This window comes from Hyperoodon ampullatus (genome assembly GCF_949752795.1).
Source record: "Hyperoodon ampullatus genome assembly, chromosome: 2".
Lineage (NCBI taxonomy): Eukaryota > Metazoa > Chordata > Mammalia > Artiodactyla > Ziphiidae > Hyperoodon > Hyperoodon ampullatus.
This window is the reverse complement of record NC_136915.1, coordinates 164,829,309-164,852,986: the sequence shown is the minus strand read 5'-3', so window position 1 is coordinate 164,852,986 and position 23,678 is coordinate 164,829,309. Positions and strand designations below refer to the sequence as shown.

The window sequence follows — 23,678 nt, the reverse complement described above, 5'->3', positions numbered from 1 at the left end:
GGGGGATCCCACATGCCGCGGAGCGGCTGGGCCCGTGGGCCGTGGCCGCTGGGCCTGCGCGTCCGGAGCCTGTGCTCCGCAGCGGGAGAGGCCACAGCAGTGAGAGGCCCGCGTACCGCAAAAAAAAAAAAAAAAAAAAGAATGGGCATGTCAGATTTCCAACAACCACCTTCCTTTTATGAATATTGTGTTATCCAACCCTTTGTTTAAATTCACTTTCAAGACCCATCTAAAATGTGAAGACTTACTGACTCCTCGGCAGAAAGAGTTGCCCCCATTTGTGCCTCTAGGATATTTTGTTTGCACTTATAACATTGTATTTTAGTAGCTTATACGTATAATTCTCCTCTACTAGCCTATCAACTTCAGCTTTGTATTCCCAGCGAATTCACCACATAACACAATTCCTGGCCTATGGTAAGTGCTTGTTAAACTTTTCTTGGCAAACAAAGCAATTGATTTCATTTTTATCTTAATTATTTGCTTAAACTCTGTCTTTCCAACTAAAATTTAAGCTCTATGCAAAAGAGAACTATATTCTCAGTGGGCATTCCATAATTTTTTTATGAAAGAATGGATGAATAAATGTAAAGAATTTGATGAATATTTATTGAACATTTATTACATATAGGCCTGGACTAGGCAAGGAAGAGATAAAGAAGTATATAAAACACTGCCTCTATTCAGAAAGTTTATGGAATAATTGAAGAATTAGAAAAATACATAGAAAGATAAGTAATATTACCAAGGTGCACATGCTTAATGAGTAAAGCAGATAATCAGCATAGGAACTGAAGCAAGAGCAAGTGCTTAGGGCCAGCCATGCTGAGGGAGGGAAAGTTAGGCCTGAAGAGAAAAGTATGGCTTGGTCAGTCAAAGTGTAATTAAAGTCATGAGCCCAGAAAATAAGTAAAAAATGCTTACATCAAGTTCAGATGTCTATTTGATAGGGGTAAAAGAGTTCATTCAGTAAAAATTCATTTGGGGGCCATATTGTAAAGAGCCTTGACTCTACTTTGAACAATAGCCTACAAGCAATTGGAAAGAATGAAGCCATTAAGTGGGGATAAATATATTGAAAGTGGTGTTTTGAAGATGACGTTTTCAGCAGATTAATCTTTGAGAATAGCTGGGAGATTAGGAGCAAAAAGACTAATTAGGAAAAGATTATAGCAGTCCAAGCATAAGTGATGAGATTCTAGATTAGGGTGCAGACAAGGAAAGTAAAGGAGTATTCTGAAAAACAAAACAAACAAAAACACAAAAGAATCTACAGGATTAAGTTGCTCTCTGTCAAAGAATATTCATGATCCTTGAGGGCATGACCCATGTCTGTCTTGTTCATCACTGTCTTTCCCAGTGCTTGGCACAAAGGCCAATAAGTTGATTAAGTAAAAATGAGGGAACAGGGCTTCCCTGGTGGCGCAGTGGTTGAGAGTCCGCCTGCCGATGCAGGGGACACGGGTTTGTGCCCCGGTCCGGGAAGATCCCACATGCCACGGAGCAGCTGGGCCCGTGAGCCATGGCCGCTGAGCCTGCGCGTCCGGAGCCTGTGCTCCGCAACGGGAGAGGCCACAACAGTGAGAGGCCCACGTACCACAAAATAAAAAAAAAAAAAAAAATGAGGGAACACGAGGATGAATGACTCCAATGATGGCTTCTCATATACCAGCATGACAGAATTAGAGATGGACAGTGGATGGTTTAATTTTGGATGTGTTAAGTGAGCGTGGGATGAAAATACATTCAAGTAAGCATATCTAGCCAGTGACTGAAAATTCAGGCTAAGGCACAGGAGAAAATTCATCACATAACAAATAAAACTTCAGGTTCCTGAGCTCTGTCTCCAGAGATATTGAATCTGTGGTTCTGGGCTAGGACCTATGGATATGCACTCTTGTCATCACCCAGGTGAACCTGATGCAGGTAACCTTTTGAGAAATACTGTGATTAGTATTGTAGGGAGTATAGGAGAAATAGGTAAAATAGCCTCTTCCTTCCAGTTATCTTATTCAGGGGACAGAAAGTGATATGGCCCCAGCTGAGAAGTCTCCTAGGAAAAAATTATCAATGCTTATTTGTGTCTCTTTGGAACCTATCTTCAGTAAAATCTGAATTCACAAAAGGAAGCTGAGGGAATGTGATGCAATAGAATTTCCCTTTTATACCAGATAAATGTATAAAGACTATTCTGAAAGTACACAGTCCTTTCTAGTTTCTAATGGCAAGATCTTCTGGGAAAGCAGAAGAGAAAAGAGGAAGACTGGCAAAACATACACACACCCACACACACACCCACATACACACACACAGGAAATCAGCCAATTCAGGAGAAGTAGCTAACAGGAGAAGAGAAGAGAACATTAATGAAAAATAAAAGTAAAAGTGAAATAAAAACTAAGCCCTAATAATTCCAAAGTCTTCTACAAAAACACTTCTGAAGTAAAGTCTCATGTAGTTAAGGATGGAATGGAATTACCAAGAGGATTGAACTTCCCAGACCTATTTCTAAGGTGTCTTATCTAAATACAATAGGGAAATACAGCCAATGGTTTCCATCTTTAACTAACCCTGCCCTTTGGTAACCAATCTCCCAAAAAGATCCTCCCTAAAAAGCTTTATCTGCCTGACTCACCTGAAGGGTTTGCTTCCTGTTAGCCCTATATGCTGTCTAACCAAATCTGTGAATGAATGACAGCTTTCTATTAAGTTTTTTTTTAATTTAATGTGGTTGTCCTGTTACAAGAACATAAGGGATGTGAAATAAACATGTTATTGAACAGCTAAATTAAGAAGAAAAAAAATATTTTCTGTCCATGTGAATGGAAGGAAAGAAATAGAAAAGTTTATGAAACGCAATAACAGTAATGCATCTAGCAGAAAATAATCTATAATCCACTGGTAAAATTAAAAGCTCCAATTTATACATTAAAACCAGAGGTAGATAGTTACCTGTGGAGAACTAATTTCTTATAATTTGAGGATAACTCTTTGCTGAAAATGTCTACCACGCTGTTTTCAATGCTGGAATTGCATCGTTAGCTTTTATGCCCTTCTAGTCTTTCTGTATAAAATTACAAGCACTCTTTAGAGAAGGTAAACTAACAGCATTAATACCTTAGTAAGTCATTCATCCTATTAAAAGAAGTTAATTTCCTTTTGCAACCCACTGCTAGCAATTTTAGTCAAAGTACTTATAAAATACGGCCTAAGCCAATCAGAAGTATTGTAACAATGAAGAATTATAGGTAGAGCTGTATGAATGTGAATGCAAATTACTGAATAGGATTAGTCAGCTGAAAAAAAAAAGCAAAAAGCAAGATTGGGAAAAGCCAACATTGACTAGAAAAACATAAACTTGTTTTATGTGTGGTGAATGTGTACAGATTTTATGAATATATGGGTAAGTTTAGATCCACTTAAAGATCATAAACCAAATTGAGGTCTAATGCATTCTGCAAAAACAGAACAATTGATGTCATCATGAGGTGGAGACCAGGTAATATTAAAGAGCCAAAGAAAAAACACCTCACACTGAAACTGAAGCATATAACATTGCAAGTCATTTGCCCCTGGGATTTGACCATCCATGCATGTAGTGTCACATACCTAAGAGATCTGAGAACGTATGTATAGCTAGAATCAAGAAAGGTTTAAAACAGTACCTTATCGGGCTTTCCTGGTGGCGCAGTTGTTGGGAGTCCGCCTGCCGATGCAGGGGACACGGGTTCGTGCCCCGGTCTGGGAGGATCCCGCATGCCGTGGAGCGGCTGGGCCCGTGAGCCATGGCTGCTGAGCCTGCACGTCTGGAGCCTGTGCTCTGCAACGGGAGAGGCCACAACAGTGAGAGGCCCGCGTACCGCAAAAACAAACAAACAAACAAACAGTACCTTATCCACTGTAATTTGCGTCAAGTCTCTTCCTAGATCATGAGTGATATTTCTTTCTGCCTAGTACCCTGAGTATACTAGGATGTATTTGCTGGCAAATCATACTATGATATCTCCTCCAATACCCACTCCTATCACTCATTGAATTCTGTAAGAAACGGAATGCTAAAGTAGCACTGAATTATGTATTTGTGTAAACAGCCTAGAATGAAGGATGAAGAGTATTTGGATATAATGATTATAATTAGATTTATATCAGGTTGGAAGAGAAGTTAGTTTGGGAGTCTATTCTTAACCTTTGAAGGTGATGTCAAGTAAAACAAAATATTCCATCTGCCAATATGTTTCCTCTTTTTCCTGAGTTCCTATGGTAATTCTTATATTCTAAATATGAATACTCAGATATAGCAGGTATATCTGACTCATTGACACTCATTGAGTCCTCCCACACAGAGCCCTGGGCATCTTCCATTAAACCAGTTCATCAACTGCATTTGCACTTACCAATTTATTGTGAAATAGTAGAAACTGGTATTATCTCATCTTCGGTTTAGAAAAATTAGGTCAAAGCAGTAAAGCTGCTGGCCAAAATCGCAGCACTCCACCCTATGTTCCACAGCTGAGGCTTGCTAAATCTGGGTGATCTCTGATGACAGTTGAACTGATGCAAGAGCATGTAATGGTTTTGAGTCAGTTAAACCCAATTCATAAATTAAAATTGAGTATCATATACCATTCTTCATTCTTCCTTTGCTGTGTAATACTACATAACTCTCAAATGTTTGGTTGGTACCAAGATGTAACCAATGTTGATAATACCTCTGAAGAAATTACAAGCTGAATTCCATGCTGAAAATCTAACTGAGTACTGGTATCCACTGCGGGACCAATAGCAGTGTATGATTTTTCTATTGCTGCCAAAACAGATTACCACAAATTTAGGAGTTTATAGTAACAGAATTTAGGCTCACTGGTTTCCCTGCCTGCATCTCAGAAGACTGAAATCAAGGTGTCAGCAGGCCTACTTTACTTCCTGGAGACTCTAGGGAATATTCTGCCTCCAGGCTCATTCAGGTTGTTGGCAGAATTGAATTCTGTGTGGTCATAGGACTGATGTTGGTTTTTCTTTACTAAGAAAAGTCTCAGCTTCTAGAGGTCACCTGCATTCCTTTGCTCACAGCCCCCTTCCTCCATCACCAGCCCCAGTAGGTGGGTCAAGACCTTCTTACACCGTATCTCTCTGACTGAATCTTCTGCCTTCCTCCTCTACTTTTTAAGGGACTGTGTGATCACATTGAACCAACCTAAATTAACCTCCCTATCTTTTTGGGGGGGATAGGGGGGCATGCTGGGAGGCTTGTGGGATCTCAGCTCCCCAACCAGATATCAAACTGGGGCCCTTGGCAGTGAAAGCATGGAGTCCTAACCACTGGACCGCCAGGGAATTCCCAACCTCCCTATCTTAAAGTCAACAAATTCCAGTTGCAAAATCTCTTTTACCTTGTACCATTAACAATTGACAGGTTCCAGGGATTAGGACGTGGACATCTTTCCTGGGGCTTTAATCTGTCTACCACATAATCCATAATCTACTGATAAAATTAAAAGTGCACATTAATGTAGTACGTTAATAGTAGGGGAAACTGTTGGCAGGGAGGAGAGATATGGAAGCTGTATGTACTCTCTGCTGAATATGTCTGTAAACCTAAAACTGCTCTAAATAATAAAGTCTAATAATTTTTTAAAACACATGGAAATAAAAATAAATAAATAAATTTCCAGAGGTTTGAGTATTAGATAGGGGATAATTGAAGGGCAAAAATAGACAAAGAAATGTTAGAAGAAAACTTCCCAGACCAGAATAAAAACTTTACAGTAAGATCAAATGACCCAACAAGTGCCAAGCAAAAATATGAAAAAAATGTTTTTGCCAATGAGATTTCAGATCATCAGAGATAAAAAGGAAATACTAAATTATTTTCAATATAGAGGAAGATAACTATTACTTAAGAGTAATGAGAATCAGGGACTTCCCTGGAGGTCCAGTAGTTAAGACTCTGCACTTCCAACAGGTTCACTCCCAGGCAAGATCCCACATGCCGCACGATGTGGCCAAAAATTTAAAAATACAGAATAAAAAAAAAGAATAATGAGAATCAGATTGACACTGCATGTTACGGTCTGAATGCCTGTGTCCCCACCCACAAATTCATATGTTGAAATCCTAACCTCCAGTGTGACGGTATTAAAAGGTGGGGCCTTTGGGAAATGATCATGAGATCATGAGGGTGGAGCCCGCATGAATGGGATTAGTGCTAGGGGCTAATTAGAGTAGAGATAGGGGCTTCCCTGGTGGCTCAGTGGTTAAGAACCCACCTGCCAATGCAGGGGACATGGGTTTGAGCCCTGGTCCGGCAAGATCCCACATGACGCAGAGCAACTAAGCCTGGGCACCACAACTACTGAGCCTGCACTCTAGAGCCCGCGAGCCACAACTACTGAGCCAACGTGCCACAACTACTGAAGCCCGCACGCCTAGAGCCCGTGCTCCACAACAAGAAGAAGCCACCACAATGAGAAACCCGCACACAGCAACGAAGAGTAGCCCCCGCTCGCTGCAGCTAGAGAAAGCCCGCACGCAGCAACAAAGACCCAACACAGCCAAAAATAAAAACAAATAAATAAATTAAAACCAAAAAAAAAAAAAGGAGAAGAGATAGAGGAGCTTGCTGCCTCTCTCTCTCCCTGCTCTCTGCCATGTGAAAATACAAGGAGAAGACAACCATCTACAAACCAGGAACTGGGCTCTTATCAGACACCAAATCTGCCAGCTCCTTGATCTTCGATTCCCAGTCTGCAGAAATGTGAAAAATAAATGTTTGTTGTTTAAACCATCCACTGCATGGAAATTTGTTATGGCAGCCCAAGCTAAGACAGATGTCTTATAAGCTACACGCTAATAGAAAACGATGCCTTCAAAGTTCTGAAAGAAATCTATGTTGAGCCTAAAGTTTTTAAACCAGTTAAATTATCAGTCAAGTGTGAGGGCAAAATAAAAATATTTTCATACATCAAAGTACATGAAATGCTTACCATGTATTGTAGATACTGATGGTGCCCAACCCAGATTCTGTTTATCTGGCACCCAGCTGCTGAGTGTTGGCTGCTAATGGCTGACAGCTGCCTTCTTCTCTGGAGGATTGCCATTGAGGATACTGGAACTGGGAGCAAGGGCTCTGGAAAATTGTTCTTCTATGTATTGGAATGTTAACCTTACTAACCTGCTCCTATCCCTCTACCACCCCTCCCACCCTGGCAGCCAATGGCCAATGATTGACACGAGGGTAAATGAAAATCCATCCTCCTTGGGACCAACTATGCAGTGTAGTTGGTGCTCCCAGGCTCCCTGGAGGACTAGACTGAAAGTAGTCTCCAGTTGAGACCTCAATCTTGCCTAGTTTTCTTCCCCTACCCTATCCTGCTTCCTTCACTTCTGTTCTTCTGAGAGCAAACCCTCATTAAATCACTTTCATAAGAATTCCCATCTCAGACTCTGCTTCTAGGGAACACAATCTCATGCTCTACACATTCTGAAAAAAAAAAGATTGCTTAAGAATGAACTCCAATTTACACACCCAAGGAACTTCTTCTTCTGAGCAGTATGGAGTAATGTGAACCAAATTTGTCCTCCCACATGAAACAACTAAAAAGGTGACACTAAATGAAACAATGCTTTTAGATATTAGATATCAGGTAGTACAGAACAGTGGTCCCTGAGAAAGGGGAAAAAAGTGAGGTGAGCCCTACAACTGCCCCAGCTTACTGCCTGAAGAATAGCTCCAGGCCACACTACAGGGAGGGGGACCCAGGTCTCAGATAAGGAAAGAGAAGTGGGAGTCTGAGAAGTGGCTGAGAATCCACTGGCCAGCGTTTTCAGGGCAGAGTTGCAGAAAGGAAAGGGCTATACAAAGAGAGCTCCAACAACCTGAAGAGTTTCTTCCTCAAGTCTTCAGCTCAATACTGATTAGGGCAAGCACGTGAGGAAACTGCCTGAGGATAGTTAGGGAAAGAACCACCCAAAGAAGCAGGGGGACCACTCCCAAAGCTCACACAGAACGAGGAAGAGTCATTGAAATGTGAAAGTTTATTGCAGCAACTAGTGCAAATTACCCTAGCTAATAATTCACAAAAATTTCAATATGCTTTTCAAATTCTTAGCAAGCACTGAAAAAACAAGTAAGATATATAAATGTTAGACAGACACAGTGCTAATATTATTCAATAAATCATGCTGGGGAAATTGTCTGTTTAGAAGGATTATAAATGAAGTCCTTACTTCACACCATGCAAAAAAAAAATTATATATATATATATGTATATATATATCATCAACATAAATTGAAGTTTAAATATAAAATAATTATCAAATAATAGCTAATATTTTGATATATCATTACTGAGCCTAATATAACCTTTTTCATAACCTTGTGATATCAGTGTACTGTGACATTTAGGTCATGGTGAATGGGGTTCAGGCTTTAGAGTAAGACTGCCTGTATTTGCATCATTCCCCACCTTCATCTCTCACCCTTTTTTAGTATTTAAACCTGAGATCACATCCTTTTTCCTTTTTCTTTTTTTTACTGTGTAATTTCTTTTTAACATCTTTATTGGAGTATAATTGCTTTACAATGGTATGTTAGTTTCTGTTTTATAACAAAGTGAATCAGCTATACATATACATATATCCCCATATCTCCTCCCTCTTGCATCTCCTTCCCACCCTCCCTATCCCACCCCTCTAGGTGGTCACAGAGCACCAAGCTGATCTCCCTGTGCTATGTGACTGCTTCCCTCTAGGTATCTATCTTACATTTGGTAGTATATATAAGTCCATGCAACTCTCTCACTTTGTCTCAGCCTACCCTTCCCCCTCCCTGTGTCCTCAAGTCCATTCTCTATGTCTGCATATTTATTCCTGTCCTGCCCCTAGGTTCTTCATAACCATTTTTTTTCTTTAGATTCCATATATATATGTTAGCATACCGTATTTGTTTCTCTCTTTCTGACTTACTTCACTCTGTTTGACAGACTGTAGGTCCACCCACCTCACTACAAGTAACTCAATTTCGTTTATTTTTATGGCTGAGTAATATTCCATTGTATCTATTTGCCACATCTTCTTTATCCATTCATCTGTCGATGAACACTTAGGTTGCTTCCATGTCCTGGCTATTGTAAATAGAGCTGTAATGAACATTGTGGTACATGACTCTTTTGGAATTATGGTTTGCTCAGGGTATATGCCCAGTAGTGGGATTGCTGGGTCATATGGTAGTTCTACTTTTAGTTTTTTAAGGAACCTCCATACTGTTCTCTATAGTGGCTGTATCAATTTACATTCCCACCAACAGTTCAGGAGGGTTCCCCTTTCTCCACACCCTCTCCAGCATTTACTGTTTGTAGAGTTTTTGATGATGGCCATTCTGACCAGTGTGAGATGATATCTCATTGTAGTTTTGATTTGCATTTCTCTAATGATTAATGACGTTTAGCATTCTTTCATTTGTTTGTTGGCAATCTGTATATCTTCTTTGGAGAAACGTCGATTTAGGTCTTCTGCCCATTTTTGGATTGGGTTGTTTGTTTTTTTGCTATTGAGCTGCATGAGCTGCTTGTAAATTTTGGAAATTAATCCTTTGTCAGTTGCTTCATTTGCAAATATTTTCTCCCATTCTGAGGGTTGTCTTTTGGTCTTGTTTATGGTTTCCTTTGCTGTGCAAAAGCTTTTAAGTTTCATTAGGTCCCATTTGTTTATTTTTATTTTTATTTCCACTTGTCTAGGAGGTGGGTCTAAAAGGATCTTGATGTAATGTTTATCACAGAGTGTTCTGCCTACATTTTCCTCTGAGAGTTTTATGGTGTCTGGCCTTACATTTAAGTCTTTAATCCATTTTGAGTTTATTTTTGTATATGGTGTTAGGGAGTGTTCTAATTTCATTCTTTTACATGTAGCTGTCCAGTTTTCCCAGCACCACTTATTGAAGAGGCTGTCTTTTCTCCATTGTATATTCTTGCCTCCTTTGTCGTAAATTAGGTGACCATATGTGTGTGGGTTTATCTCTGGGCTTTCTATCCTGTTCCATTGATCTATATTTCTGTTTTTGTGCCAGTACCATACTGTCTTGATTACTGTAGCTTTGTGGTCTAGTTTGAAGTTGGGGAGCCTGATTCCTCCAATTCCATTTTTCTTTCTCAAGATTGTTTTGGCTCTTCGGGGTCTTTTGTCTTTCCATACGAATTGTAAAAATTTTTGTTCTAATTCTGTGAAGAATGCCATTGGAAGTTTGATAGGGATTGCATTGAATCTGTAGATTGTGTTGGGTAGTATAGTCATTTTCACAATGTTGATTCTTCCAATCCAAGGACATGGTATATTTCTCCATCTGTTTATGTCATCTTTGATTTCTTTCATGAGTGTTTTATAGTTTTCTGAGTACAAGTCTTTTCACTCCTTAGGTAGGTTTATTCCTAGGTATTTTATTCTTTTTCTTGTAATGGTGAATGGTATTGTTAATTTCTCTCTCTGATCTTTCATTGTTGGTGTATAGGAATGCCAGAGATTTCTGTGCATTAACTTTGTATCCTGCTACTTTACCATATTCATTGATTAGCTTAAGTAGTTTTCTGGTAGTGTGTTTAGGATTCTCTATGTATAGTATCATGTCATGTGCAAAACAGTGACAGTTTTACTTCTTCTTTTCTGATTTGGATTCCTTTTATTTCTTTTTCTTCTGTGATTGCTGTGGCTAAAACTTCCAAAACTATGTTGAATAATAGTGGTGAGAGTGGGCAACCTTGTCTTTTTCCTGATCTTAGTGGAAATGGTTTCAGTTTTTCACCACTGAGAACAATGTTGGCTGTGGGTTTGTTATATATGGCCTTTATTATGTTGGGCTAAGTTCCCTCTATGCCTACTTTCTGGAGGGTTTTTATCATAAAGGGGTGTTGAATTTTGTCAAAAGTTTTCCTGCATCTATTGAGATGATCATATGCTTTTTATCCTTCAATTTGTTAATATACATCCTTTTTTCTTATCTCTTTCATTTACCAATCTATGTACCTTTTCAATCTGAGTTATTTTATTTTTCCTTAATTCTGGAAAATTGATCATTGCATATTTCATCACATACTTCCTCCTTTTTCTTCTAAGATTTCGATTAATTGAAATTTCAGTTAAGTACTTTTATTTCTATCCTCTCTACCTCTTACATATATATATGTATATAATTTTATACTTATATTCTCTGTTTATTTTTTACCTTCTAGTAGAGCCTCTCTATCTTATCTCACTAATGTGTTTTATGGCTGCATCCATCTGCTATTATCCTATCAATTATTATACTTTTCCTACCAAATATTTTCACTTGGTTCTTTTTTTATAACTTTTGGTTCCTGAGACAGATATGATTAGTAAATAACATCCAATCATAAATTAATTACTCATTTGTAGGAGGTTCAGTGGATTAGTCTTTCTCTATTCTTCAGTAATTATATACATTCATTCAGCAAGCATTTATCAGACACTTAACATGTATCAACCAGTGTACTGAGTTCTGGAGATAGAGTACTTACACAAGGTTCCTTCCTCATGTGTTTTATGTGTTAGTAAAAAAATAAGTTAACATTTAAGTCAGTAGGTAAGTTCTGTGAAACAAAGTTGACTGATGGAAATGCTATTTTGCTTAAGTTGGTCAAAACCATCTCTGAGACTAGTGTTTGAGCAGAGATCTGAAATAAAAGAGGAAGTGGGCCAAGGGAACAGCAGTGGATGATCATTCTAGGCAGGGATTATCAGAGCATGTGTAAAGGCCCTGAGCAGGGGAAATGCTTAGTATTTGAATCTCAAAAGTCAGTATTCTGGAGCAGCATGTTAGGGGGAGAGAGAAAGTGAGAGAAAGAGAGAGAAGAAATGAGGTCAGAAAGGTAATATTAGAGGCTAAATTATATTCCTTCCTGCTCCAATTTGTATGTTGAAGCCCTAATCCCTCATCCCTCAAAATATGACATTTGGAGATCGGGTCTCTAAAGAGGTGATTAAGTTAAAATGAGGCCATTAGGGTGGGCCCTAATCCAATATGACTGGTGTCCTTATAAGAAGAGAAAATGCGGACACACAGAGATACCAGGGGCATGTACATTGGAAAGACCACATGAGGACAGAACAAGAAGGCAGCCATCTACAAGCCAAAGAGGGCAGCCTCAAGAGAAACCAACCCTGCTGATGCCTTAATCACAGGCTTCTAGCCTCCAGAACTGTGAGACAATAAATGTCTGTCTTTTCAGCCACCCAGTCTGTGGTATTTTGTTATAGCAGCCCTAGTGAAATAATAGGTGGCCAGGAGCCATTTTTAATAGTAAACTGTTAAAATTTGAATAGAGATTTTATTCATAGAAACTGTGCAAAATTATATGTTCCATTTGTTTTAATGGTGTACTTGGTGGGACTTTCCAGAGAATGATATTGTATTAAGACTCACAGTTTATTTCCACTTTTTTCCCATGAGAAAAGAATGCATAATCAATGATGTGGTGGGAATTCCCTGATGGTCCAGTGCTTAGGACTCCACGTTTTCACTGCTGAGGGCATGGGTTCAGTCCCTGGTCAGGGAACTAAGATCCCGCAAGCTGGTGACATGTGGGGATCTGTGCCCTTTCTCCTTTTTGGTCCATGAGACTGAGTCCATGGGAGAGGGAGCCAAAACTCAAAATTCCATCAAATTTAACATATAATCCAGACTTAAATCAGTGAATCACATTCTTAGTGCCTCCCCCACCCTTCCCAGCAGAGTTATTGGTTCAGCAATGGACAAATTACTCAAGAAAGAGGAGCTTTTCCTGGGACATCTAGGAAGAAGAGCTTGTTCCTTTCTCTTTAGATCTGAAGCCAAAGAAGTCATAGCTGTTGCCACCATGTTGGTACCATCTTGCTACCATGTGGAACCCAAGAATGAGATCAACATAGATGAAAGCAAAATTAATAAATGGAGAGAAATGAAATTCTAACCAATCGTTTCAGCCCTGAATCATGCCATACCTGATATCAGCACTAACCCGAAGTATTTAGTTACACAGGCAATAAATTTCTTACTGCTCTCATTGCACTTAACATTGTAATCGTCAGTATCTTTCAACTAAACTGTCAGATTCTTTTTTTTTAATTTCTGCATCTCTTTTGTTTCCTGAAAGCACATTCCCAGAAAGTATAAATGAATATAAATGTATTTACATCTTTATTATATTTTGCCAAGTTACCACTTTTTAATACTGTATTAATACTGTATTCTGAAGGGGAGAAGTCACCATAAAGTAGGCAACCTTAGACAATCAGAGAAAACATGATATAAAAGAGAGAACACTTCTCATGACAAGAGAGAATAACTGGATCCCCTCCTCAGTTCTACTACCCGCTAGCTGTTTGAACATGGGAAGGCCATTTAAATTTTCTGGTTCTCTATTGATTCATATGTAAAATTATAGGAACTCTCTGTCTACAAAACTCCAGAAAAATATTTATAATTTATGGCATAAAAATAACAATTTTAGTTTGACCAGTCATCCATTCTGATTGCTTAGAGTGATGAAGAAACAAAAATTTTTTAAAATCAATTTCTCATCAATGGTTTTGGCAATGTGGTATCATAATTAGTGACTTCGGTAAATTAAGTATACTAACAACGGTCATAGCATATTACAACTCAGAGAGTAAATTTGAAATAAAACACTGAGTGAAATAAATAATGCTTGGGACTTCCCTGATTGTGCAGTGGTTAAGAATCCGCCTGCCAGTGTAGGGGACACCGGTTCGATCCCTCATCCAGGAAGATCCCACATGCTGTGGAGCAGCTAAGCTCGTGTGCCACAACTAATGAAGCTCGTGTGCCACACCTACTGAAGCCCACGTGCCTAGAGCCTGTGCTCCGCGACAAGAGAAGCCGCCACAATGAGAAGCCTGCCCACCACAATGAAGAGTAGCCCCTGATTGCCGCAGCTAGAGAAAGCCAGCACACAGCAATGAAGACCCAATGCAGCCAAAAAAAATAATTAATTAATTAATTAAAAAATAATGCTTGGGACAGCATTGGCTTTAATGAGACAAAAGCCCATTGATATTCCCCGTTTCTATCTCTCTCCAGATCCATGAAAAGTTTGAATTACTCTGACTCAGATGTTTATGATAGAGATCAGAATTTATAAACTTTCCTACACAAAATAAATGGTAATTTAAAACTTGGATCTCTTGGACATAGGATAAAATTTTGTATACATTATGTATTTAAAATTTAGACTGTCAGGTTCTTGATTGCAATGACTATGTCTTCTCTGGTCTATTCCCAGCATCTGGCAAAGTGTGGTATATAGAGGACAAGGTTCATATATTTTTTACTAAATAGATATTGAATTAAGATGCTCCCATATTTTAAAGATACCTTAAAGACTTATCCAACGTCCTTTGTGATTTTGAGTTTTTACAACATCATGAAGATATTTTCTAGTCTAGCGTGAATGCATGACTCAGAGAACACACTAATATCCTCTTAGTATCGTGACTCCATATTTTTGGTGGGTTATATATTTGATACACTTCCAAACACCTCCATAGCAACTGAAGTTTCAAAAATACACTCAAAAGTCATATTTTCATCCTTGTCAGTTTATATACTATATATCATCTCAGATCAGAAGCCCCAGTTGCGATCTGTTTTGGAAGTCCTTGTTTGCCTTCCTCCTACTTGGGAAGGAATACAGTCTCCAGACTGATATTATTCATTTGTTCATTCTTTCATTCACGTGTTCAGTCAATGTATTATCAATCTACTGCTGCATAACAAATACCCACAAACTTAGAGGCTTAAAACAATACCACTAACAGTCACTTGAGTCCATGATTTTGCAAGCTGACAATTTCTACTGAGCTCCACTGGGAAGTTCTTCAGGTCTCACTTGGACTCTCTCCTGTGTCGGCAGGATTGGCTGGAGGCTACATGGTATATGATGACCTCAGCTGGAACAGCAGCAATCTTCTCTACTCTATGTGGTGTCTCATTATTTTATCCTGAGTATTAACTCAAGGTTAACCATAAAACATAAAACCCTATGTTTGGGATGTCACAGAGTAGGCAATACCAAGAGAAATCATTGATGAGACTGGAATAAAAATCAAATCTGTATTTAGTGAAGTTGAGAGTGTATTCGAAAGGATTATTGCAAGAGAGGGAAATGAACTATTGCAAATTGAGGAGGGAGGTTATTGCCACAGGGAGAATGCTTTGACCATAAGGTCTGTAAGCAACTTCAGAGTTAGGCAAAAAGAGAAGAGTAAACAAAGCTAGAAAGAACTAGGTGTGTGGAACAGGATGTGTGTGAATGCATGTCACATTCAGGTAGTAGACCAGAGAATATTTTATTTTACCTGAGGCCAGTTTATTCTCAGGAGGGGATGTATACTGGCTTAGGTTGAGGGTGAGCCAAAGTGTAGGGGCCTGGAGTAAGGAGACAGATTAACAGGAGGAAAAATAATGATTTTAATTATATACTTATGGGGCTTCAAAGAGGAAAAGCCAATTCTTGGTTAGTTGAGAAGAGAAAGTGTTTGGTAAATAAAGGTTGCCCTGCTGTGCAGATAAGTCTCTCAAGTGAAAAAATTATCTCTAGAAATAACCCTCTTCCTGGTGTAGGCTCCATTTCTAACATAGATTTCCTTTATAAATGTAGATTTCTCTCACAAAAGGGTATTTCTACTCTGTTTTCAGAGCTTCTCCTATATCTACAGTTTCTTAAAAATAATCAGTTCACATTAATCCTTATGCCAAAGAGGCATATTTTGGGATGACATATTCTGCTTCCCTTCAAAATGCTACCTTGTTTTTATTATAATAAACCTCAGAAAGTCCTATTGTTGTTGAACACAAGTTCAAGAGTCCAACACACAGTGAGGCCAAACAAATGTCAGAGTTTGGAGCGGAGAATGGTTTATTGTAAAGGCCAAGCAAAGAGAGCAGGTGGCTTATGCTCAAAAGACTTGAACTCCCCAATGGATCTCAGGGAAGAGGTTTTTTTTAATTATAAATTTCTTTATTTTTTATTCCACTTTTTAAATTTTTGGCTGCATTGGGTCTTCATTGCTGCACACGGGCTTTCTCTAGTTGTGGCGAGCAGGGGCTACTCTTCGTTGCAGTGCGCAGGCTTCTCATTGCAGTGGCTTCTCTTGTTGTGGGGGATGGGCTCTAGGTGCGTGGGCTTCAGTAGTTGTGGCATGTGGGCTCAGTAGCTGTGGCTCACAAGCTTATTTGCTCCACGGCATGTGGGATCTTCCCGGACCAGGGCTAGAATTCATGTCCCCTGCATTGGCAGGCGGATTCTTAACCACTACACCACCAGGGAAATCCCCAGAGAAGAGTTTTTAAAGGCAAAATTTGGGGTGAGGGCTACCGGATGTCTGACTTTCTTCTGATTGGCTGGTAACAGGGTAGTGTTCCAGAAATCTTGTGCTCAGCCTGCAGTTACCAACCTTCACCTGGGTGGAGGGCTTAGTTCCTATAGAGGAACTCAAAGATCTATTGTTACGTATATCCCTTGAGGAGGAACCAGGACTCTGCTTTATTTCTCCATTATTGTTTCTTGACTGCTTTTCTTTTGTTTCTGCATTCCCTCCATAATTAATAATTGTTTGAATCTGACCTTTGGAACTCAGGGAAGCTCTAGGAGGCTGAAGCCTTTTTCCTATAAGCAAGAAAACAGGGGACATGGAAAGGCTTTTTTACCCAGGAGGGTCCCACAGGGGCCTGCTCGGTTTCACTATCTTTTAGGAACGGATAAGTATCATAGAGCCTGGGGAGAAAGTGATCACTCATTCTGGTAAGAGAAAGCCTCGCATGTCAGTGAGGACATGATTTCTTCATACTTTCCAATGGAAACAGGCAGGAAAGCCAACTTCCCACAACTTACACTAAGTTAACTGGAGAATTTTTGGTTGTTAGGAGGGAATAATTTATAAATGTGGACATCCTGATGGCAGTAGGCAGAAAGAGAGTGAACTGAGACATTCTATTAATATCAAAGATATTAATCTTTGTAGGTTAATTAATGTGTAGGTGTCTATGGTACTGCTGTGCCAATGACGTATTAAGGACTTAAAGGACTGCCTACTTAGGAAGTAGGGGCTATTGTGTGAGTTAAGAGAAATCCAGGGCCTTTGTCACAGCTTGCTGAGAAGACTGGGGCCCAACTGTCTTTGCCCCAGCTTAGGAGCAATTGTTCCATGCCAAGAGAGGCAAGCTGAGAGGGTCTCAGGCTGCTGCTTCCCCCGCAACTTCACTGAGCACTCAGTTTTTACAGCAGGGGTGTCACTCAGAGAGAAACTTGCCATTGTTCCCAACCCCAGCTTCAGAGCTTGGGCTCAGAAATTTTTCCTGGGGAGAGAAGTGGGCCATAAAACAGACAGCTCCTCATCTTTTCCCAAAGGAAATGACTTCATTTGTAGCAGAGTTTGGAGAGTTCAAGTCTACGGGCCTGAACAGTAGAGGCTGTGATAAGAGGAAGTTGGATAGAGACCCGTGCATTTAATAAGGATACAGACCAGACTGTAGGTTGGTTGGTTTAGGAGAGAGGACTGAGGAACAGGACAGCTGGGAGGACTCCTTTTGGAGTCAGAAAAAAATATAGAACACTACCTTCAGAAACTATTTCTTTAAAGGAGTTACAGTTTGATGGGATTAGTGTATAGAGCAATTTATGCCCCAGGACATGGATGAAAACAAACAAACAAATAAATAAATAAAGCAACTAACGAGCAATTAGTGGAATTGGACATCTGGGTGTGGTCAGGGAAAGAGAGGAAGAGAACAAGTTCATCCCAGAGTGACTGTGGGCATATCCAAAACTGTCACGCCTTAAGGAGCAATATGAGAAGTTTAACACTGTGTATATGTGTGTTTATGTGTGTGTGCATGCACATGAGTTGGCAGGGAGACTAGACTTCACTAAAATAATCCAGCCAATCACGAAACAAATTGAGTGGGGAGGCACTTGCTAGACTAATGTTGCTGCTAGCAATCTGGGCCAGCACAGTGGCTGAACTTAATGTCCCTTCCAAATGTGGAAAAGTTTGGATGAAAATAAATGACAAATGAGAGAAGGAGAAATCATAGCTGAGAGTAAAGGAGTGTATAAGTGGGTTATGCAATGAGAGAAATCCAACCTCAAGAGAGGCTCAGAGAAAGAGAATAATATTATTTCTTAGTATAATTATACCAGATGCCCAGACGGGCAAAGCTATGTTTGCCAAGACCACCCCTGCTTTTGATACTGACAAAGTCAGATGGCAGCCTGCAAACCTGAGTCTGGATGACGTTCTGGTCATAGGATATGTTTGATGAGCAGGATCAATGTTACTGACTAAATCAAGCCCTAATAATGTTCCAGTATCTTTGACTGTTTTTCATGCTCCATCTATCAATACTATAAAAGGTATCATTTGGGAAGGGATTTCTGAGAACTGCTTCCTACTGGAATTTCAGACCCTGTGGTGGATGGCTCCCAGCAGACTGATTACCGTGTAGCTATAAACCTTGATGAGCAAATGCTTAGAAAGTTCCCTGGTTATAATAGACAGAATACAATGGCAGTCTGCCCAACATGCCACAGTGTGGTGTGCTATGCACAAACATAATCGTCCTGGTTTTTGGGATGGAAAGCTATAAGCAGAATGGGGAAAAACAATGGGTTCCTACTGGGATTAAAGCAGTGGGCATCATGTGGTGGATCTGGGTCCCCTGGAGAACAGTCCCACTCAGACAGGAAGGCTGTGGGAGGACTTATGACATACTCAAACTAAATTACAGCTGGCTTTGACCAACCAACCCTATTATGGGGTGCCCAATATTTTTGGGTACAAAATATGTATCCTAACTGCACCCAGGCTGTTAATAGGCAATAGCAACAACGTGCATGGTGGATTAAACAACAATTGTCCACAAGTCAGAAAAGGGGAGATAGATGCCAGTCTAGGTATTCTGGGACAAGCAGAGTTTGCTTTTAATGAGGAGCAGCATTCAGAGAAAGAAGATTTATTCACTAGAATACGCATATTAGAGGGAGTTCTCTTCCAGGCAGAAGGTAAAGGATAAGAGGCAGCTTGGAGAGAGAAAGAAGCACCAGCAAACTGCATCAGCCCGACTCCACAAGTAATGCTTGGTAATGCTAGAACCCAGGGTTGGGAAAGGGCCTGCATCCTGACGTGACAGGTCCTCTTGACTATTTGAATATGGATAGAGGCTGAAGTGGCCAGGAAAAAATGGTCCTCTGTCCTAGTCCCTGGGCTTCAAGGGGGTACACCTGTGGGAATCTTAAGGCCTGCGAGCTCATGGAATTTCTCTGTGGGCATGGCACTTGTAACTTACACCCATGTATAATGACTGTGCTTGCCCCCAGAATAAGTTGAAATAAAACATATCCTGCAGTATAGTTAGCAGGGATAGGAACTATTCTAAATATTGCTCATATCCTCCCTTTTGGAGGAAGATGGGCTCTGCTATATTTATACTCAATGAAATGTGTCCTATAATACTGATATTCATGATCAAATGTATTGCGAGATTAAGTTAAAGCCTCCTCGGGATGTAATTACCTAAGGAGGAACTAGATCTAGCTAACCATAAGCTGATTTCTGTGCTAAATAGTTCTGCACAAGTTTATCATAAGGTATAAATAGCAATAGATCAAGGGGAAAAAATAATCAAACTAGTGCAAGAATATGAAATATGAAGATGTTTATAATGGATTTATAGGATGAATTAGTTGAATTAGTTGTTTCCTTAAATCTGTCCCTACCCCACACTGGGCTTCTTCAAATGTTAGGCATATTTGTATTGGTTCTGTTAAAAATAAACAACAGGTCTAAAATGGAGTCACTTGTGTTAAGGCCCCACATCAGCAAACCAAGACTTAATACCTAACCTAATTGCAGTTACAACCTCCCACAGAAGTGTAACCTTTAATGAGTCAACCTGGAATTACCTGGTTAGCGCTGAGGTATTCGGCCAACAGGCCCTTCCGTTCCTATTAGGAGAGTGGCCTTACCTAAAACAATGCGTTCTTTGCTAATAATTTCCTTTTTCCTGTTCCCTCTCTGCCTTAAAAAAACTGAAAACCTTTCCTTTTCTGCAGCTAGATGAAGCTCCTTCTGTTTGCTAGGTTGGATGGTGCCAATTTCATGAGTCATTTAATGAAGCCAACTGGATTTTCAAATTTCCTCATTTGAATTTTTGTTATTTAACAGCAAGTACTATTGCTAGAACTGTTCTATAATATAAATGTTACACCAAATGTAAGTGCTTTGATAGGTATGATCATTTTGCTGTAAGGGATCTGTGTTCAAAAACTAGGGGGTGGCCCGTGATATTGAGATATAATAAGAAATATATATTTTGGTGCTTGTCTGTGATTCCTGCCTCTCAGCTCTAAAAACTTGTATTTTCCAAAGTGATTAGAACAGTAGGGGCATCTTTTGTTTTATTTGGTTTTTGTCTTTGATTCCTGAAATGGTTTTAGAGTGATAAAGGTAAAATGGGTGCATTTTGTTATTCATAACAAACCCTTTCAAACACACCTGAGTTTATGTGAGTGAGGAAATTTTTGGAAAGCCTCTAGATAACCTAAGGATGGGGGCGGGTTGCCAGGGGAACCAACTAGGGTAATTAGAGGGTTGAAAAGCAGGATGGTGAACAAGAACACATCCATGTGTTAGGAGGGTGGCATACCACAAACTCCAAGGGGACAGCAGCTCCTGAACTTGGAACACTTTGGGACCTTGCCCTACGTGTTTCTCCATCTGGCTGTTCATTTGTATCCTTTAATATCCTTTGTAATAAATTGGTAATCTAGTAAGTAAACTGGTTTCCTGAGTTCGTGAGGTGCTCTAGCAAATTAATCAAACCTGAGGAGGTTGTGGAACCCTCTGATTTATAGCCAGTCAGCCCTTCAGAAGTACAGGTAATACGCTGAACTTGGTAAGTAGTATCTAAAGTGAGGTGAGGACGGAGGGGGGCAGTCTTGTGAGACTGTGTCCTTAACCTGTGGGATCTGATGTTCACTCTGGGTAGATACAAAACTGAATTAAATTGTAGGGCACCAGCTGGCGTTGCACAATTGCTTGCTGTGGGGAAAACTCCCAAATACGGCGACTAAAAGTGAAATAGTACTGAAAGTACACAAGTATTCAGTGAGTAGTGAGTAAAGAAGACTTTTATATACATAAACAAAAAACAGGGCTTCCCTGGTGGCGCAGTGGTTGAGAGTCCGCCTGCCGATGCAGGGGACATGGGTTCGTGCCCCTGTCTGGGAAGATCCCACATGCCGCGGAGCGGCTGGGCCCATGAGCCATGGCCGCTGAGCCTGCGCGTCCGGAGCCTGTGCTCCGCAACGGGAGAGGCCGCAAGAGTGAGAGGCCCGCGTACCGCAAAACAAACAAACAACCAAACAAACAAAAACACAATTCACAGTCTTCGCTGGAGAGTCGCCTCGATTTCCTGCTTCAGCAGTGCCTGGAGGGAGCTCGCCTTCTCACTGCCTCAAGGTCCTTCACGTCCGCTCCACGTCCGCTCCAGCACCGGAGCCTCATCTCCTCAGCTGCCTGCAGTGAGGACCACGGCCCCCTCGCAGGTGCGCCAGAGCTGCCATTTGGACTCGGAGGCCTCCATCAACCGCCAGATCAACCTGGAGCTCTACGCCACCTGTCCACGTCAGACTACTTTGACAGCGATGATGTCGCTTTGAAGAACTTTGCCAAATACTCCTGAGGAGTCTCCTGAGGAGAGGGAACATGCTGAGAAACTGATGAAGCTGCAGAACCAGAGAGGTGGTGGAATCTTCCTTCAGGATATCAAGAAACCAGACTGTGAAGACTGGGAGAATGGGCTGAATGCAATGGAATGTGCGCTACACTTGGAAGAAAAATGTAAATCAGTCACTACTGGAACTGCACAAAATGGCCACTGACAAAAATGACCCCCATTTGTGTGACTTTATTGAGACCCATTACCTGAGTGAGTAGGTGAAAACCATTAAAGAATTGAGTAACCATGTGACCAACTTGCGAAAGATGGGGGCCCTCCCGACTCTGGCATGGCAGAGTTATCTCTTTGACAAGCACACCCTGGGAAACAGTGACAATGAGAGCTAAGCTTTAGGCTGGCTTCCTGAAGCCATGGGTGACTTCCCTGGTCACCAAGGCAGTGCATGCATGTTTGAGTTTCCTTTACCTTTACTATAAGTTGTACCAAAACATCTACCTAAGTTTTTTCGTTAGTACCATTCCTTCAAATAGAGTAATTTGGTACCCACCCCCCTCTTAAAAAAAAAAGAAAAGAAAAAAAAAAAAGCAAATAACAAAAATAGCCCTGGAAAGGGGCTGGGAGGACCAGTCTTGCAGTATTGAAGTTGCTGCAATATATTATGAAAAATGTCTATTTTTCAACAAAAAAGTTTGTGGTGTGCAAAAAACAGGAAATTGTGACCTATACATACAACTGAAATTGTCTGTGAGAGTAAGCAGATGAGAGATTTAAGAGAAAAAGACTTCAAAGTAGCCATTATAAATATGCTCATGGAACTAAATGAAAGCATGATTAAAGATGTAAGGAAGATATGATGACAGTGTGGCATCAAATAGAATATCAATAATGAGATAGAAATTATAAAGAAAAGCCAAATGCAAATTCCTTTTAATTTGAAGTTGAAAGGGTTGATGGAAAAAAAAATGCACAACCTAAAAGTTGAGGATTATGTTTTATTTGGCGGACTTGCTGAAGACTCAGCTACAGGAGGCAACCTCTCACATAGCTCTGGGGACTACACTGAAGAGGTAAGGGAGGAGCCAGGATATATAGCAGTTCAAACAAACAAACCAACCTAGTAGTCAAACATCAAAAGATCACTGCTAATTAAAGAAAACCAGACATCTCAGGTGAATGAATTTTGTGCTTTTCTATGTATGGGAAGGTGCAAAATCTGGGTTCATTGAAATCACTCCTTTGATACGTACCTTAACTATCTAGGGCCAGTATCCTGTTTTTCTCCATCCTCAATCCCCTCAGCATGCACAATGGGGCGGGGGTGGGGTAGGCGGGGTGCAGCTGCAGTGTCTGATGGCCGCAACATCCTTTGTTTGCTGATATGGCAGTCCATGTCCACTAAAATTACAGTAACTAAAATTTAAAAATTCGCTAGAGGGATTCAACAGTAGATTTGAATGGCAGAATATAAAGAATTAGCAAACTTGAAGACAGATTGATAACCTTCCTCTAAGTACACTTTAGCTCTGTCCAAAATATTTTGAGGTATTTTTATTTAGTTTCAAATATTTATTAATTTCTTCTGATTTCTTTAGTTATTTAGAAGCTTGTTGTTTAGTTTTTTGAGGCTTTTCTAAATATCTAATTATTATTGATTTCTGATTTAATTTCTTTGTGCTTAGAGAAAATATTCTGTAAAATTTAAAATTTAAAATATTGAGACTTGTTTTATGTCCCAGCATAAGATCTGTCTTGGTGAATGCTCCATATGCATGTGGAAAGAATGTGAATTCTGTGGTTTATTGGATATATTGTTCTGTAAAGGTCAGTTAGGTTAAAGTGGTTAATATTTTTAGATCTTCCACGTCCTTCTAGATTTTTATCTAGTTATTAAAGAGGAAATTGATATTTCTACTTTGTAAATTTGTCTATTGGT

The 23,678-nt window shown here is 40.0% G+C and overlaps 1 pseudogene across 1 annotated transcript; it reads left to right on the top strand.

Moving 5' to 3' along the window:
• Positions 1–1,637: 1,637 nt before the first annotated feature.
• LOC307066585 (ferritin heavy chain-like) lies at positions 1,638–22,231 on the top strand (annotated as a pseudogene). Its single transcript has 2 exons — positions 1,638–1,723; positions 21,488–22,231. The product of its transcript is annotated as a ferritin heavy chain-like (transcript).
• Positions 22,232–23,678: the final 1,447 nt, after the last annotated feature.